Source organism: Taeniopygia guttata, chromosome 1A, assembly GCF_048771995.1.
Source record: "Taeniopygia guttata chromosome 1A, bTaeGut7.mat, whole genome shotgun sequence".
Taxonomy (NCBI): Eukaryota; Metazoa; Chordata; class Aves; order Passeriformes; family Estrildidae; genus Taeniopygia; species Taeniopygia guttata.
In genome coordinates this window covers 48,482,924-48,502,986 of record NC_133025.1, presented here as the reverse complement: position 1 = coordinate 48,502,986, position 20,063 = coordinate 48,482,924, and the positions used below count along the sequence as shown (strand labels likewise).

At 41.6% G+C, this 20,063-nt stretch overlaps 1 protein-coding gene across 3 annotated transcripts in view; it reads right to left on the bottom strand.

The window, feature by feature from the left end:
- Positions 1-11,721, bottom strand: part of MRTFA (myocardin related transcription factor A) — a 95,084-nt gene extending 83,363 nt beyond the window's left edge. For 2 of the 3 annotated variants that reach the window (XM_072923386.1, XM_030262941.4), the window contains exons 1-2: positions 11,586-11,721; positions 3,328-3,391 (exon numbers count right to left, since the gene is read on the bottom strand). The gene's annotated coding sequence lies outside the window, so the exon portion shown is untranslated. Of the gene's footprint in view, positions 1-3,327; positions 3,392-10,193; positions 10,216-11,585 lie in introns of those variants that run through there. The other variant, XM_072923387.1, reaches the window with a different exon arrangement.
- Between the last annotated feature and the right edge of the window lie 8,342 nt (positions 11,722-20,063).

Below are 20,063 nucleotides of genomic sequence, written 5' to 3'. Positions count from 1 at the left end.
TCTGAGCTAAAGAACCCAAATCTGTATGTGTGCCAATAACACTGCAGTAACAGAGGATATCTTTGAATCTTCCCCATCTCTCTCTGCTACCACCTCCAGCAAATCTAGCAGTACAAGAGTCAAAATATGCTTGGGCCAGCAAGAAATGTTATCAGACAAAAGGCATGAGCAGATGTATCGAGTTGTGAGGACTTGAGGGAGAAAAGATGCACATCTAGTGAAAAGCAATCAACCGCATCATTTGTGCTGTAGACAAACACAGCGTTGCACATGATTTTAACAACCACTCATCAATTATGGTATTTCTCAAGCCCTAAATATTTCCTTCATAAAATACTAACATTTGCTTCACTCCATCCAGCAGTGATAGATAGTTTTTAAGAGGTCTTGGAAAATCATCAATAAACATTCATTTCTCAAAGCCACAAACAGCAAGCTAAGAAATGTAGTTTGACATTCCAGCTATTTTTTAAGAAATATTTTTCATTCTTCAATATGTATTTGGAGGAACTTTGTGGCTTTCAAGCCCATGGAACTTTGGGTACACAGAGAACTGATAATACCAAAGCTAGTTTGGAGATTAGCAATTATATTCAGAACAAACAATCCTTGCTAGAAAAAAGAAATCAACTCTCCACTGATTTCTGAAGTTCCTACTTTAGTTCAAAGCACGAATGAGGACAACATTCTTCTAATTTCAGAGGACATTAAGCCTCAAACTAGTGAAGTCCTTTATAGACACCTAATTCTCTCATATCACTCAGACTGTTAAATTAACGATCTAGTTTGTGAGACTAAAGATGATAGCTACTGAAGAAATAGCAAGTTTTGCTGAAGTTCAGAGAACAAAAGAGCAAAAAAATGTCATGTTCAGGTGTCATGTGTCAGTGGGTACATTAATGTATTTTAGGTCTTGGTCACAATAGAGTTCAACATCATAACTGAAAGAAGAATTCAGCCTACTGCTATCAAGCTGTTGGTTCCTGTTGCTTTCCTTTTGACTGATCTAATGATTGTGCACACATGGGGTGACTCAGGTCAGCTGAACCAGCAGACTCTGTGAAACATCAGAAGCCATTTTTTCCCGGATTAGTCGGCTGGCTGGCCATGCCCTGTGGCTGCACAATCACCAGCTCTGATGCAAAGGAAGAAGCAGGAGTGCAAGGCTGTGCAGAGGCTTGACCTGCCTTTACAAGAGCAGCACACTGAAAGATCAACTTAACTGTAATGTCAAAGAGCACACTCAAATATCTAGCAGCAGTGCCAACTTAGGCAGCCTGCTACACATTCCCACTCTCATACCTTCCTCATTGTGAGACCAGCATAAATCTCACAGAGACAACATGTACTGGACCAGATGAAAAATAATCTAGAGAAAAACACTTCTTTCCAGGAGGATGTGTTCCCCAGAGTGGCTCACCATGGCCACAAGAACAGCTATGCCAGCAAAACAGAGGGAGCTGAGAAAGGGAGCAAGCTGTTTGAGCCTGCACTGCTGCCAAAGAAATGCATGATGAACTGCAGTGTGTTTAGAACAGGATTGCCTGCTTTCCACCACCTTCTGACTGGCTGGCTTCCTTGCAATCACTGTCTGAGGCATCTTCTAAAATTTCCTTCATGTTAAAAACAAGGCATTCCTCTTCATCCCATAGGAGCAAGCAGTGGAAGCAATAGATTCAGCCAGCAGCAAAGGCATGTGGCAGTGGATGCCAACAACCCATGGAAGCAGGGAGGGTACAGTAACTAGAAAAAGGAATTCTGATGATCTGCAGCCAGATGTAAGTTTTGACTTGGAAATTCACAGCTGAAAAAGTATGAAGGAACTCCTGCTGAATATGGATTTAGAACAGACTGGGGTGAGAAAGTCATTGGTCAAGAAAAGCATAGGAAGTAAGGCCTCAGAAGAAACAATACACTTTCAGAGAGAAGAATTGAAATTTGGGTCTAGAACTGAATGACACAGGGCATAATAAAGTGCTGACTTAGGCAAGGAAGAAAAGACAGCTCAGGGAACAAATCTAGACTAAAATAAAAGAAAATAAAAATTTAAATTTATAACAGCAAAAGAAGAATTAAAACAAAGATAAAGTAGTTAAATTTCAGTCAGTTCAGTTCCTGGCATAAGCACTCATTGCAGCAAAAAGCAGCAGGCAAAACTGCAAAACTTTAGAATCTTAATGATTTTTTGGCAAGTTTTTTTGGCAACTTACTTTTGTGTGTCTGAGGAAGTAGTTTTATAATTTATCTAATTCAGTCTGATCACAAGCTGTGACTGAGATTCTATGTCCATATTGTACTACCACACCACAATTTGAAATTCTCGCCTCCTCTCTTTCAAGCAGTGACTCTGAAGCCATAAAGCGAGTCAATTCAGCCTGCTGTTCTGATGGAAAGCTACACCTTGAAACATGCTTGTTTTCCCATTGTGATACCAATCTGAACCCTGCAACCATAGATTCCTCAGATCTCACTAAAAACAAACAAAAAGCCAATTAAGAAAACCCCTAAACCAACAAATAAAGAAAACAGGGAGCAGGACCCATTGAAAAATGACAGCTCTTAGTTACCTCATGTGAAGTACAGTCTGAAACCAAAGCGAAACAGAGTCTACAAGAAGTTTTCTGACTCCAGTGACATTTTTTAGTCATGACAGTATGAAACTGTCTACAAAGATTAAACCAATCTGAAATGGTTTTCTCTCTCCTCCCCATCAATGGACACTGGGGTGTGGAATTCAAATTTCTTTGCATTTATTGGCATCTTCTATTGCAGCTACCCAGCATGACATTCATTAAGTGGAAGGTCCAGCAATTGATTTACTAGATATTCTGTTCCCCTTTCCCCTTACAACAGCTGACTTTCCACCCTTGAACTTCCCCACTACTGAAAATAGGTAAGAATTTTCTTCAGTGATTCATAGAGAAGTTAAACCAATATTATTGCCTTGTTTAAACTAACTAGTTTATTGAAAAGAAGTAGCAAGTACTCCATAACATGGAATCTAAATGTGAGTAAAGAACATGGTGTAGAGATGGGGGAATCAGAATTGCTGCTGTTCTTCGCCAATTCAAAGGATACCAAATTCAATTGCTTCTTTCTTTGAAAGTTTTACTAATTGCTCAGCAGCATAGAAAAGTGCACATGTGCTGTTTATACTCTTGACACTATGAAGTCCTTGCTGCACAGCTGTCACGCTAACATAAATTCAAAATATTTTATCTCTAAACAATACTATCCCTCACTTTCAGTGACTATAAGCAATTTTCATATCAAAACCTAAGAACAAAAGGTGCAGACTAATGACAGAAAAAAGAACACAACACATACCCTACTCACAGTTCCCACGGACAAACCCAGCTCACTTCCATGCCAGCAGCTCTCTCTTCAGTCACTGAAAGAGAAAACAGGACACAAATACTCAGAGATTTAAAAACAAACAACCAAACAAGACCAAACACAGCCCATTTTCTCCTTTAAGAGTAAGATGCAAAGTCTTTTATCCGCGATTCTTTTTAAATAGAATCAATCATTCATTTGGTACACACTACAGAAGCTGGATTGAAACACCATCAAGACTGCCACACTGGTATTCACACACCATGCTACTTGCAGAGCAGAACTTTTATTTTAGGACTGCTGCTTTGTCAGTTCTGAAGAATGCATTGTTTGATATCTACTAAGGCAGAATATTCACCAAATAATATATTCAATTTTCTAGTCCCTCCACTGAAATCATTCTTAAACATTGGATAGTAGAACTTGGGAACTGTTATAACTAGTTTATGACACCAGGTTATCCATTCACACAAAAACAGGGAAAAGATAAAAGTACACTACAGAGATCTGTCAAGATAGCAACAGGAATCCCATTTTGGAGGAGGGGGGAAAAGAACCATGCCAGGCATCTTAAAAACTCATAAATGTATTGAAGTAACACTCCATTTTCTTTGGCAACACAGTTCTAAAAGGCATACACAGTTCTAAAAGGCATTCTAGTTAGCAGTACCTAACTAGAAAAAAATTACATCAGAGGCTGTGGAAGACTGTTGTTTTAAATGGCAATAAAAAGGGTCAGAAGTTGCCATACCTTTACTCCTACTTCCGTAGCCACCTTTAAAAAAACAAACACATCATAAAAGTTTCCATTCCATTTCCTCCTCCAAAGTTTTCAGACTTTAGGGTTTCCTAGACATCAGAAGAACAGAACTGCAGTCAAGATGCCATAATATTTTGTCAAGAAGATAAAATAAAAAAGAAACAGGCATCTCCCTAAATACAAATTTCAGACCAGATGGACTTTGGACAAGATTATTAGCATAGTTCCACTGAAAAGGAAAATAATTTGTTAAAAAAATAGTATAAGCTATCAACTATATCAACATCAGGAGGAGTAAGATCAGTTACACTGATTAGTCTTGATGCTTGAATAATAAGAGTAACACAAAATGTGAGTTTCCTGATCTCCAACAAATAAAAGAATGTTATTCTGTTTAGAAGGAGCTACAAGTAATGAACTGGACACTGCTTGGCCCACTTTCCTCCACTTAACTCCACTAATTTGAAGGAGAAGTGATTTACAATACTGGTACCAAAGGAAAAAAATACAAGAAAGGACACCACTACTTCAGAAAATTCTCTTACAGAGAATATTCCTATTCTTCTCTCAATAAAGTGTGCCAGCACACATTAATCATGGCTCTACCACAGAATCAAGGAGTCATTCTGCCACCTCTCACAGTATTTGTCATCAAGTCAATATTTAAAATTACTTACAACTACTTAATTAATTTAATGTGAGAACCCATAATAAGTAATTATTTTTCTTTAATAAAGCAGTCAAAGTGATACAACTGTAATTATAACATAATAATGATGCAAGACTACACAATGAAGTATATACTTACAATGTACTTTTTACAGAATTGCAGATCCTAGATTTCCTAACAGGCAAGGCAAAAAGGCCTCAAGAAGTCAAGGAAAGTCTTCCACAAAGATAGCAAACAATCAACCAACTGGTTGTTAAAATTGGGAATATAAGCTTTTTAAGAGTTTGCTATTCCAACATGATGAACAAGGTACCCGAGAATTTAACAAAACAGTTTTGCTGGAACATTCTTCTTGACAGCATTAAGCACATAAAATCACAATTTAGTTGTGATGATATTGGTTCTTTAAACTACAAATTATAAGTGAATGAAATTTATCCATATATTAAATCTCGACTTCAGTGCAAGTTTTTGGCATAGTTTGGTTTTGAGTGGAATTTTTATATTTAAGTTTGCTGTTATTTTGGGATTTTAAATTTTTTTTTGAGATTCAGGTATCCCTGAAACCACTTTTCACAACAGGGAAGTGTGCAAAAGTTAGAAATGCATTTCACTTGAAGGCTTCTACTGGCCAATCACTAATTTACAGTAATCTTGGTTCACTGAATATTATCTTCCAATTAAGGATTGCAACAGCACTAATAAAGCTGAACAATCACCATGCTGCTCCATTTAGTTTCCAGCACTTAAGATCCATGTTCTCCAGAGTCTCAGTTGAGTCAAGACAGGTCCAACAATAGGTTTTTTCTTGATCTGCCTTGTCCTGGTATAGGGAATCTGCTCATTTTCTACAGAAGTGAAATCCCATAACCAATCAAAATAATCTCTGTATTTTCCTCAGTGCATTTTTTTCCTTACCTTAGCTTATATTTACCTCTCCTGACTTTCCAGCACTTCCATTAGCCTTCTCAGGTGCCCAGAGATCCTTGCTCTCCCACCCATCAGACACTTCTTACTTTCTCTACTAAGAACTAAAGTTTTATTCCAGATACTCTGGCCAATAAAAGGTCAACTTTAAAATTTTTAGTCTCACTTGCCAACAAAGTTCCTGCTCAGCCTGAGACAGTTAAAGTATTGCATCCTGCGATTTACTGCTTGGTCATCTGAACCCCAAATAGGAGATAACTGGCTTGCAATAGGCATTAACAGTCATTAATTTTTTTTTTCTAATATATGTGTGCTATTAAGCTAAGAGATGCTGAAGGTATAACATATTCCTATCATTATTCTTATTCACTCACTCCATGGAATTTCAATCCAGCTTCAAGATGAAGCAACAGAAAACCCAGACACACCCCGCCTTCAAAATTAACAAGCCAAACTCCAGAAATATTTAGCAGAACAGCCTTACAACTGTAATGAAAGACAAGCTCTTTACTGTCCCTTCTATGCTGCAGTGAGTGAGCAAAGATTAATCTGATAACTGAAACATTTTTCTGGCAAAATTCCAGTTAAACTGCTTTTGCTATTCTTTGCCCACAGCACAATCAAAACATTCCTCCAACACTCCTTTTTCCTCTCACTACAGTCAATACAGGCAGAACTCTACTGTCCTAGATTTTCTGAAGAAAAAATAGTGTCACCTCTAAGAAATGCAGAAGTCTCATCTTGCTGATAAACTTCTCCATCCAATGGAAAAGTCTGTATGTCAGTGTTTACGTGTTAAAGCCAAATGGTTGCTATTCAAGTGATTATAATGGCTTATTGCCTTCACTGGTGACTTGGAGTTTCGGCATGCCTGAACAACACAGAAACTCTCTGACGTGACTCGGAACTCACATCGGAACATGGCTATGCAGAATTCATATCCCACCCTTCCAGCACCCAGACTGTCTCTCAGATAGAGGCTTTAAAAAGATTCAGACTCAAATGATCTGCTCCTGTAAATCATATCCAACAGGACACACAAGAGCAAATTTAGAGACAGTTATATTAGGCGTAACATTAACATAGTCATACCAGTCACTCAGAGAAAGTTCTCATCTGGATACAAGTCCATCTTACACAGTGGAATAGAAATTAAGTTACAGTGTAGACTGTAATCACATTCCGCTGGGAAAAAAATTATATTGCTGAAAAAATCACAAGGGAGGGCAAAAACAGTAATATTTTTTTAAAAAATCATTAGAGTCTTTCAATGTTTTTTTTCCAAAAGTTTCTGCCTGAAGGAGGAAAAGCTTCCCTGTAATTAACAGAAAGTGAATCCTGTCTCATCTTTGCTCAGAGCTGTACCATCACACATATAAACAACTGAAGAGCGAACAAGTTAATCATAACATGGCTATGGTTGTGTGTAAAGGATGATCTCATCTGAGTAAGCCTAAACAGGCTGTCAACCATATGGATCAGTTGTGCAATGAAGATACATCCTCAGTGCTCCACTAAACCACGGGAAGGGGAGGACTCAAGGAACCACACATCCCCTCCCCAGTGTGTCTATAACCAGTCATAATTGCCATATATTACAGGAAACATCAATCTGTGATATTACATATCACAGATTGAGGTTGAAACAATCTGTGATATAGACTGTCCCAGACCAAAATTAATTTCACAGAACTAGACATATCATTTCAGTCTCCTGTTCCCCTAACAGGAGGATACTCTGAAGATGATGTGCAGTCAGCACATTGATTTGCCTCACTAGAAATGGCAAAATAGTGATGTTTCTGCACTGCTTTATGCCAGGGCCCCCTGCACTGTGATACATACATATTTCAATATGTACCCATGGCAAGCAGAGACAACAGCAGCAGCAACTGCTGACCCTGTCCAGGAAAAAGTTTTTCTTTCAGTGCCAAAAAGGCAGCCCCCAGTGATAAGCTATTAACAGATAATGTGATGGCACATGCAGCAGCTACCATGCTTCCTCTGCAGTACTCCACAAAAACTCTACTTTTCTGGATCAGCAGGGCCCAAACAAGCTGAAAAAGGGAGCACCAGCTAATTAAGAAGGATAAGCAGAAGTAGTCGACACTCCAGTTTGTAGTAGGAGAGCAAAAGAAGATGGATAGCATGAGGTTAAGGTGCAGAAATCTCCAATTAAAAGCCCAGTGTTTAGCTTTCAAGATTTAAAAAGACTTGTGACTCGCTAAATTTCACCTTCTTGAAGAGATGTTATCAATATGGCTATGTGCCTAAATCCAGAATATTTCTTCACACAAGAATAATGATGCTGCACACAGACACACAAGAAAATGGGGGAGGGAAATGGAAAGGAATGCTGCACAAACTAAATTCATTACATCAACTTCTGAAATATAAACCTAACTAATTTTAAAAATTACATATCCTCACTAAGAGACAAATTCTAATATTTATCTGTGTGGAAAATAAGGGTCTTGAATAAGAAATGGGAAACGATCAAAGGAAGTAAAATACTGTCAGCAGCCTTATTCCTTTCACATCTGAAAACAGAGTATCAGACATCAGACTGAGGGCAGACTCCTGAACAAGCTGCATACACTGCTTGCCCTCCGCAAGGACAACCCACATTTAAAAATCTGAAGGCTCTGACTGACCAGTGTGGTACATCTAAGTCTGGTAACAAAAACTGTCCTCAGCCCAATGCCATTCATTTCCCCTGAAGAAATCACTTAAGAGTGTTTGCACCCCAGAAAGCATTCAAAGGTTGGGAGGTAGAACATACACATTAACCACACACACAGCATCCCTGAAAAACTGAAGAGTATTTGACAAAGAAATTAGTTTCTGAATTCACACAAACTCATCCATTTCATCTAACACCCACACATAAACGAATCATCATAGGAACAACTTGAAATTAAAGTTCCTTTTAGCTGTAGCTCTTACTAATGCACTCCTCCACTCCAGCTATGCATTCCTGCAGCTCTCCCCCATTTTTTATTTGGGGGGGTGGGGGGGGTCTGAGGGGGAGAGGAATCAAACATGTCCAGATTAAAAATGAGGTCTCTAACCTGACCTAGCACACAGCTCCACTGACTCCATATCACTGCTGAGGTGACAGCACATGGTGGGGAGGGAGGAAAAAGGCAAATGGGAATATGAGCTTTTTAAGACAGCCCCACCACTAAAAGAAATGTCTGTGTAACCACATCCTCTGTTTGCAGTCTCTGTTCAATTCAGCAAATATGTCCAACAGGAAATAATTAGATTTGGCTTTCCCAGAGTAGGTGTCTGACAGTTTGAGACTGCTGAACAATTGCTTTTTCTGCTTCCTCTCCAACAGTTTCTCAGGAAAAGACATTGACCCTCAGGACACAACTGATAAAAACAAAACAAAACAAAACAAAAAAAAAAAAAAAAAAAAAAAAAAAAAAACACTTTAAAGGAAGAGCTTTGTATAACTGTAATATGATTTGTTAATTATTACCACTTTTTACATGGAGGAAATCAACTGTACTCCTCAAAAGGAATCTTAATCAAATACCGAGTTATCAGTAAGTAAACAGACATTGAGATAGTCCAATTGTATTATCTACAACACAAGGAAGGACAGCTAAGTATAAAGAGGAAAGGCAGAAGAGTGTTGGAGTTGCTATAAATCAAGCTTTTGAGGTAAAAAGCATATAAGGAGGCACTCTGCACATTCCAAATGAGTGCAACAATTAATCTTGTGATAATGTTTTGACACATCATAAGAATTCATCTGCTTTCCACTCCAACATCCAAACCTTTTTTTTTTTTCTATTTCTCTCTCTAGCACAGCTGCTGTTTTCACCACCAAATACCATACAGGAATTTAATCATGGCTCAATAGTGAAGGAAATCCAGTTGGGATTGATATTATTATTATTATTATCATCACATTAAATTAAAGGGTACTTCTATTGCCTAAATGTACATTTCACCTGGAGGTTCAAGGATGAAAGCCTGTGAAAAATGGCACTTTTGCCATGCTAGTAGAAGTCAGTACAGGAAAAAAAAAAAAAAAAAACCACAAGCAAGCAAACACTCCTCCTCAAACCTAAGAGTTTCCCATTATTTCATATTCAAGAGGGGAAAAAAATTAGACTACTTTTGGAAAAATGCCACATTCTCTTAGTTCTACGTCAAAATGTCTTCTGTACTACCTTTCTTTGCATTTTATTGCATGATCTGCTTGTAGCCTGAAGATTTGGAAAACTTCTCCCACATGATGAGAGGAGTGGATGGCCTTAATTAAACAGAAATTAAAGCTGATTCCACAACTATTGGAACCAGTGAACACAGCACTGCTCACATTTTGTACAGAACAGTGTGATGCTCAAGAAGCTGTAACTGGCAATATTTCACTCTTTTCCAGAAATCACATATCACATTTGGTTTCTAAATTATAAGTGAGGAAGGACTGGAAAGGGCTCAGTAAGCCAGTATCTGGTAATTAAGAAGGGCAAATTTGCCTACTTGTGGAAAGCTTAAGGCATTTGCTTTTAGCCCCGAGTTTTTTTTCTCCTTTCAGCAGAAAGCACGAATCTAAAGAACAGAAAAGGAGTTCACAGTCAGCTTCAGATCATACACTTATTTTAAATTCTATTATTAGATCCTATTTAATCACAACTATTAGATCACTCATTAAATCACTGCAGCAAATGGGAACAAATCGGTGTCCCTGTCATTTCATATTCAGTAATGACTGAAATATTTTTGGAAATACTTATGAAGATCTAAAGGCATTACACTTCTACCAGTTCAACAGTATGGATTTTATAGAAACCTAGTGAGGAGTTTTGTGCCAGCAACAGATATATTTTAAAATCAGTGATGAAAGTTCATTTGTATTTTTATCTGAAAACCAACACACAAGTAAAAAAGACATTTCTAATAAGTCAGCTATGCCACAACTAGCCCTGATGTCAAACACAAATTTAAAATAAAGAAAGAATGTTGGGATATACACATCCAACCGAGAATAGCTACATTTGATATTTTCCAAATATTCAGAGCCGTGCCTTCAGATCCTATCAAGAAACAAAGAGCACATTTTGGGTTCCAAGATACAGAAAAGAAGCTAAACAGAAACATTTTTAATGTCTTCAAAATGTATTTTCTATGGATGGTAGGTTAAAATTCACTTTCACAGCACAGTCTGGACAAACAATACCAGAAACGGACTGCTATAAGCAGCAGCAAACCTGCAGCCCTTTATTCAGCTCACTCAAGGCTCATTTTGTAAAACAACCACACAGAACCATATGAACACGAAGTTGCATGCTGCAGCGTAAAGCTACACATATCCAGATCATAAAGGTCTCAGGAGGATTCTATCCACTAACACACATATAGAATTGTCAGTTTTCATCCGTGATTAGGGGAGACGTAAAATTACAGTCCACTTCGATGCAAGATTTTACAGTCACGGAGAGGAAGACAAATGGCTGGGACACGCGGATATATAAGCAGATAAGCACGCAGCCACAGAATGGACAAGCATCTTCCCAGCGGGGAAAATCGACCCGCCCAAGGGAGCCCGGTGGGGCTGGCAGGTCCCAGCGGCGGCTGCCGCCCAAACCCCTGCGAGCCCCTGTCAGCACTGTCCGGCCTCGACGGCCGCGAAGAGCCCCAGAACCACCCCCAGCGACCCGCTGAACGCCCGGGACCCTTCGCAGGGGGGAGGGCGGGAGGGGCGCAGAGCGCTGCGGGGCAGCGGGGACACAGCGCGGGGCTCCGAGAGGAGCGGCCGTGCCCCAGCGCGGGAGGCCCCTCGGGGCGGGCCCGCGCCCACCCTCCCTCTGTCTGCCGCTGGCGCTCCCCGAGACCGCCTGGCGGCTCCCGGCCGAGCCGGAGCTCCGCGCTCACCTGGTCACGGCTCCATCTCGCCCGAACCCGCCCGTGCCCGTCCCCGGCGGAGAAGGCGCCGCCCCCGCTCCCGCAGCCCGGCCGCGCCACCGCCGGCCGGCGCCTCGCAACCGCGGAAGCGCCCGCCCCCCGCCAGACCCGCCAATCAGAGCGCAGAGATGCCGGTGAGCGGCACGAGAAGCGGCCAATGGACCGCGAGCACCTGGGGAAGCGAACGGGAGCGAGGGGCGTGCGCCGCTTGACTGACGGGGCGCGCAGCCAATGGGAAGGCAGAGATGAGGTCATCGTGGGCGGGGCGGAGGGGCGGGTGCCTGCTGGGCGGGGAGAGGCGGGGCCTCGCCCTTAAAGGGGCAGTGCCGCCCTGGTGGGCGCTGCGGGGTGCGGGGTGAGTCGGTGAGCGAGGCGCGGGTGGGAAGCACGGAACAGCCCGCGCGTGCTGGCACCCCTGGGAGTTTCGGGTTTCATGACAAGTCAGGAATATTTACCTTCCTTCTCCCATGTTTTCACCCAGCACCGCCCGCCCCCAATCCTTGGGGTGGGAGTGGGGGGTTCCCGGCAGAGGCTGGTTCGTAACTGCTGGAAATGAAATACAGCAGCGTGGTGATTGTTCAGCTTCATCGCCAGCTTGTCACAATCTTAAATCAGGAGATAATATTCAGTGAAGCAAGTTTACTGGAAATTAGGGATTGGCCAGCAGAAATCTTCAAATGAAACACATTTCTAACTTTTCCACCCTTTCCTGTGTGAAAAGCGGTTTCAGGGGTGTGAAAATCTCAGCAATGTGCACTGTGCTGCTCTCACTGCCCGACCCGGGAGTGAACTGGAGCGTGCCTGGCAGGGTGCTCTGGTCCTTCTCTTGGAGAAGCACGAAGCTTCTAGATGTGATACAAAGCCAAGAAAATAAATTGTGCACGTGGGTGAAATGTCCTTAAGTAATTCTTCGGTTAACTGCAGTGGGGTTGCGCAGAAAATAGAGGAATGATGGCATCCCTAAAGAGCAGGGCAGAGAACCATAGTTGGAGTGTTCTAATATCATTATAAATAGTCAGTGCACTTTACCTGCAGTGACGGTCTCACCCCTGCTTACTGTATCTCAAAAGGATGTGAGTCATGACAGAGACTGTAACAATGCTCTGTGAAAGATTGGCTCACACTGTGAGGCTGAAAAAGTTAGGATCACCTTTCAAAACAAAGAAAAGAGCAAGATATACAATAACAAGGGATATAAAGAAGGCATCATGGGCCTTTCCTTATTCTCTCATACAGTCAGAGAACTGGAGGACGTGATATAACTGCAAAGCAATGTATGTGAAGTAGCTAGGAAAAAATGTTTGTGCCGTGTACAATTAATCTGTGAACTTCATGATAAGAAGCTTGATGGTACAAGTATGTTAAGAAGAACCAAATTCTCAGCCAGTTACTGCCAGTCAGCCACTATCTTGCCCTGGTTTTCAATCCTGACATTTACAGCTTTTTGCTTTTCCTTCCCAGGGACCCAGTTCAGCTTTGGCTACACACATAAATCTTTGAAGTAACATAATTCTTCTCCCTCCTGTTTGACAGGGTTAACCCTCCAGAGGTACTTTAGTGGAAGAATAGAGTCAAAACCACAAAACATTCCCATGCATGATGGTATTTCTGGGAGTTTCGGGTTTAATGACAAGTCAGGAATATTTACTTTCCTTCCTCCCATGTTTTCTAACAGCTCTCTGCAGACAAATACTCCAAGTGAATGAGAAAGCGTGGATGTTTTCCTGTTCTACGTTGCCAATTTTAGCAACAATTGTACGTGGCTCATTCTTGAAATCATTTGCTTAGAAGACTTCTTAGTAGGTCTGTTTACAGAACAGGGGAGGATGGATGATGTGTGCAAGGGCTTATCACAAACTGCTGGCAAAACTCACAGCTCTGCCCATATTTCCAGTTCACAAGCTGAAGTCCTACTCACTGTATCTTCCTTCAAACAGATGAACATTTAAGAGATGGATCTGATTTACAAACTCTGCCTGTTACAGATTGTTTGCAGTAGGTGCTACTGTGTTTTCTAAGTTTTCGAAGGTACTTACAGGCATTGACAAATACACAGTAGGGGAAACCATAAAGGAATAATTCTGCTTGTCTATAAAATCTTTCTGTCTTCACCCGGGACAAGTAAAGAACATATATTACATGGGAGCTATATTTTTTTTGTTTAGTTTTGAAGGCCTCTTTATTTTCAGTAGCTTTCAGTTTCCTTAAGACTCATAATGAATTAACTAAATTCACATTTTATTAACAAATGCATAAGAACATCTGCAGCATTAGTAAAGGCAGCAAATCAAGTCTATTAGATTACTTCCATTGGATTTAATGTTAGATGAAAGTTTACACTGAACAAAGAAGGCACCAGTGCAGTATAACAATACAACAGAATTCAATACAGTTACAGTGAGACTGTATATGTGCAGTTCTGAACTCTATTGTATAATTACAATATCAAGTTACTTCTGGGTGCCTACCATGAACAAGCTTGGGATCTTGATTTTCCTGACCTGATGTCTCAGCCATCATTGTCTTAGCATTACATTCACTTTTGCATTTGGATTTCTTTTCTTTTTAAAGAAAAGCAAGTAAGAATGGAGGGGGGGGGAATGAAAAGAGAACAAAGCAAAGGGTGTTCCTAAGAGTGTTTCTAAAGATAAAGTTCTTAAAATGGCTCAATGTGGTGCTTAACATTATAGGTTGGATGGCCTTCTGCCATCTAAAGATGACTCTGCTTAAAACCACAAACTGTTACAGAAACCTTAATGACCCAACAGCTCAGAACATGCCTAACAGTGCCTCAGCATTAGGCTGATGGACAAATAGTCTCCTGATGGAGAAAGAACATTGTTGGCACAGATGACTGGTCCAGCTTCATTCTTGGGAGAGTAATTAATTCTGCTATCTTGGCTTCTGATTGGTAACACGCATCTTAGCAGCTCAGCAAGATCCCAGGTTTTCCAGTGGCTTGCACAGACCACAGCAGCAGGTGCTCACACGTGTGTGTACCCACAAGCAAGAGTGTGTAGGGACTTCCCAGGGCTCCGGGGAAGATTCTTCCAGAGGCAGCTGGCCAAACTGGGATGATTGCTTGCCCTGGGCTCAGCAGAGCCTGCACACCAGCTGCTGTGCCCAAGGTCCTGCAAGATGTGTCCTCAAGGGAAGCCAGCCCTGCCACACCTCTGCTCCAGCACTTCTGGTGAGCACTTGCATGTGACAGGTTCTGCTGAGCCAGAATTGCCGGGATCAGGGCTGCAGCAGTCCTTACAGCAGACCAAGCTGTCCATCACTTGATCAGCTCAGCTTCCCTGTCTGACCTCAAGCCAGAGCCTCCAGTTCCCTCACAGGCTGCAGGGCAGAGGTTGAGAAGGAGCGTGTGCCAGACCACATTGGGCAGGGAAGGAATAGGAGGATACAGAAGTACTGGAGTTCAGGCACGTGTTTGGGCATGCAGGAGGAGGAGTAGGCTGTGGACACTGAGGATTGGGCCCCTAATGGAAAGCAGAGGGCTGTGAATTGTACAACTCTGAGCAGGCAGCTGCTGCAACCACCCCATGGTGGTGCCACAGGCTGGCTGTGTTGGGAGCTCTTGTGAGAGCTTTAAATGGAGCTGTTGACTTCAGGGCTGCGTTGTAAAACTAGGAGATGGTGTGTTCTCAGCCTTATTTAATCAAGTCCTAACAAGCAAGACAACTGGAAGAAGTGCCTAACAAGATTCCTTGCCTTCAGTGAGGCCAGTTGCTTTCACTTTTTAAATTGAACCCTGCTCTTTACTTGGTTTCATTCTTTGTTTCCATGACCTGCACATCAGTGGTTGATTTCTGTCCTAAAATCCCTACAGTTTAAGTGTCTCTTGAAAAAGGAGTTGGGCAAGGACTTAAACCTCTTAGAGAGGTAGTTCAATGACTGTTCAAAATGTTAGAGACACTCATTTTCCTGTCTTACTAAGGATTTTCTGTTTTGAAATGAGTCAACCATTTCAGTTTGGTAAACACCAACATATTTCTATTAATCTCAATTTTGCTGGGCAAGGAATCTACCTTCCTTGTGTCCTGTGTGCCCTTTACACAAAAAGAAGATTTTGCCAGCTCAGCTGCTGAAAGAAAGAGCAACATATGGGAAAAACAGAGCAAAGGAAACTGAAATCCTTTTTAAATGTCCTTTAGGCAAATATCAAGTACAATAAATTTCAATAAAGAAATTTAGAAATTTTTTGGGGAAGTGAAGTGCTCTTTCAAAAGTGTGTGGACTAGTACCAGAGTCCAGGGTTAATAATTACTGTCTTCTATCAATGAATACACTAATCATTACCTTGAGGCTGTGACTTCCAAGTTGTGACCCACATAGATAGAAAAGCATTTACCGTAGTAAATAACACAGTTTACAAACTCGTCAGTTCAAAAGTGCAGGGATAAAGCTACATTGTGGTTTATGAGAAGAGGTGAAGGTTGGCCATTGTCTTTTGAAGCTCGAAAGGACTGGAACAGACGCCAACTCGTTTCGGGCTTTGTAGTATTCCCTGCTTCCCTTAGATGGAGCCAAACTCACATCGTCAGGCTGCCTGTGACTCACCAGTAGTGCATTCAACTTGCCCAAAATCAGAGAGCTATGCAGCAGGAGAGTTTGTCATGGGTCCCTAAGCCCCATTTCCTGCCCGTTCCCCTAGACTGACTTCCCAGTACTGGTTCATTGCCTCCCAGGTCTGTTCCCACAGTGCCACGGTGACAGACAGTGACACACAAATGCACTGATCTGATGCTGACCTTCCCTCTCAGCTTGAGGGGAAATGTTTTTTCAGATGTTACAAATATTACATTGTATCACAGCTTTTGCTACTGGTCTATTCATCTGCACATTGAATGCATAAGGCATTAGAAAGCATCTTTTGGAGACTTTTACCTTCTATGTCACACTGTGATCTTGGGCAAAATTCTGATCTACCAGATCTTGTGACTCTGGCCTCCCACTACAAAATGTTTGGGATCTATATGACTGCAGTGCGATGACTTGTAATAGAAAATAGGAACTTCAGAGAACAGAGAGGAGGAGTCTAGAGTCTCTGACAGCTGTGAAGTGATAGCTAAATTACAGCAATTTAATCAAAAACCTGCATAAGAAAGAGAGACACAGATATCACCAAAACAAGGATAAGAGAGTTACAGAGTAAGGAGTGAGAATTTCCAGTTTTTGGGAGAAAGAAACCATAGTTACTCTCCTGACAGCAGCTTAATGTTATTTCCTCAATTCAAGAGCCAAGAAAGGCATCTTCACATCTGTGTTTAGAAGAGTGCAAAGCCACTCATGTCCCAGTAAGGGGCAAGAGTAAATATTTCCACACTGATTTTTATTTACCTGACAACAGATGTCACTACACTGGATTTGAAAATGCTGTGGAAACATCTGAGGCAACATAGACAGAGTGCCCTTTTTCTAGCCTTTTGTTTTTAAGCAAAACCACAGAACACATTATTTTCTCAAAAGACTATTACATTTAAAGGGTCTGTCTTGTTATTCTGCCATTCAGTGTTCAGACTAAATCATGATGAATTGAACCACAGAGACTGTGTGTTGGTAATATCCCAGTCATATAATTGTGCAACTAACTGGAGAAAATATCTGCATACAGTTTTTTATCCCTGTCATTCTACACCTATCATGGCATTTGCAGAGGTCCTTTTATCCCTTTCACAGAGGCATATGGAGTGCAGCAAGAAGCTGTCACAACCAAACAGTTGAGAAACCTGGGAAAGGTTTTCTGGTGCCAGACCAGTCTGTTGGATGGAGCCTCCTTTTCCCAGGGCTTGCTGGAAGGAGGAGATGCTGGGACCCACCCTGGTCTGGCACATCCTCAATAGGGCTGTACTACTTCCCAGTTGCTGTTCTGACTCCAAGGTCTGCTCTCGAAGGAGTTGTGTTCTCCATCTTTTATTGCCAGAGAAGGTGCAGCTGGAGGATTTGGAAAGATGAGATTTGATCCCTACACAACCCTGGGGGTTCCCCAGAGTGGTGAGTAATCAGCATGGGGAGAGGAAGTGTGACACTCTCATCTTTACTTCGTTTATGTATTTCCCATGAAGCAACAAGAGGATCTTTGGGTTTCTCTTTGCAAAGCCCGGGTCTGATTTCAGCTGCGATGTCACCCTGCAAGAGCTGACTCATCCAGCAGGGCTGCAGTTCCAAGGAACACATGCAGAGGCTGGGAAAGTTCAGAGCTATTTTCAGAGCTTGGGGGAGTTGCACTGTGGGGTCCCACTCTCTGGAAGAGGTGCTGGACAGAGAATGTGCTGTCCAAGAGGCTCAGTCCATAAAACTGGACACTGTCATGACTTCACAGGCTTCAAAGCAAACAGACTGCAAAGGCAGAACATAGTAGAGGAAAATAATGACCATCCACCGGGAAAGGGTTCCTGTGGCATTTTGATCTGATCAATCACTTTTGCGTGGCTTAGCTGCATTAAATGGTCTTGGTAGCAGGATTTTGGCAGTGCCCAGATAAAGATGCACCAAAGGGAAATTGTGCAATACAATGGCAGAGTATGCTGATATTCACCAAAATGAGTGCAGCCTCATCTTCTGCCTCCATTTACCTTCATCTGTTTGCCTCGACCCAAGTAACAAACCTGGTATTTCCAAAATTCTCCCTAGTCTGGGTAAGGCTTGTTAACATAGCATTCAGCCTTCCAGCCTTAACAAGATTTACAATTGTGATAAGAAACATTTAAAAATGTGATTTAATATATATATATTAAAAACAGTGGTGGGGGGGAACCTCTGGAAAGAAATTATAGTATTCTGATTTATGCTTGAGAAAAGAGGGATCAAATGGAAGGGAAAAAAAAATAACAAGACAGCCTAATGCTGTCTGGGGAATACAGCAGTAGCCTCTCTCACACAAGCCTGATGTTCCTGCAAAATAGCCAGTCCAGGAATGAGTGTTCCAGATAAACAAAAAGGCACAAACATGGGAAGGAGGAATGAAATTCAAGTGGAGCTGCTTTCCACTTTCCCCTGCTGCAGCGCAACACTGAGACTGGGCAGATGAATTTGCTCCCATAGAAAGATACCCCTGTGTGTCAGAGTTGCTTGTCAGACACCAAAAGCTCTTCCAGCTGCTGGCAACATAGCAAGAGTGACGGGCTCCTGGCCAGGACTCTCGTGATGGGGCCCACACAAATCAGGGAAGTACCGGGGGTGGTTTGTTAGCACTGTGACTGCTCAGCATCTTGGATACCAGCACTCCTCTACACCTTCTGCTCCCGGGGAGCCATTTGTCAGAGTTAAATCTCTGGTTAAAGTGGCTGATGATAAAGCATTCTCACAGAGCTGATTTCTCCAGTAATGTGTATGATGCCAGTAGGTAATGTCAGGAGGCAGCTTTGCCTGAAATATCAGGGGCATCTCATTTCAAAAAAAAAAAAAAAGAATACCGGAGAAAGGGTGTAGGTTGGAACTGACGGACAGATATGATTAAAAGGAGGAATAAATTGCTATGCTGAATCCCCCTGTGATTATTTAGTTTACAGGGAGACATTCAGAAAAGGGAACATAATGGAAAAGCAAAAAATACCCAAGTATGTAAAGGTGTTTTACAGTGCCCTTATTGCTCCTATGCTGAATGAGGACTCAGTGAACCCAAAAAGGATGCCTTTTGAAGTGGGTAACAGGAGATATTTATTACAGAATAAAGTTGGGTGTGTACAGGAAATGTATGATTTACTACTAATAATGTTATTTGTGAGACTTTTGCAGACCATCATTGAGAACAAGAGTCAGTTTAAGTCTTAAGGAAGATTAGAGAGAGGGGGAAAAAAAAGGATAATCAGAGGTTGTTACTTTTATTCTCTCATTTGACAGATAAAATCCTACTAGCTTCAGGGCATAGAGCAACCTCAGAAAGCCCATGACTAGAAATAACTTCTTCTGTAGGCAAATTATCCTGTTCTTCGCTTGAACTTTTCTGGGAATAATCTTCTGCTGGTTTCTGTCACAGATGGGATAGTAGCCTCCAGGGGGGATTTTTTCAGTATGTGTTTTACTGCTGGAGTGTGTTTGTAAAGGTATGAGCTGTAATTTCAAAGACTGTTTTCGGGCCACTTTCATTGGCAGAAGAACACCATGTGACAGAGCAAGATACAGGTCAAGTGGCTGACATGTTTTTTCAACCTCTTGATTCTCTCCCAAACATAAGAAAAAATATATTACATCTGTATTTTGTGACTATGCTTCTTTTTTTTCATAGTAACCTAGTCTTCAGAGAACCTCCTAGGTTAATATTGTCGAGCTTTGTATCTTGAGCACCATCTATTTCGTGGACATTCGCTGCATCTCTATTACTCTTTCTGCTGTAGAGAAGAAATCCAACCTTCTCTGCTGCCACCATGTTCCGGACATCTAAATCTTTGAAATTTGTCAATGTGTGGGCAATGAGCTCTGGCATGTTGAGAGACCCTATGTTTG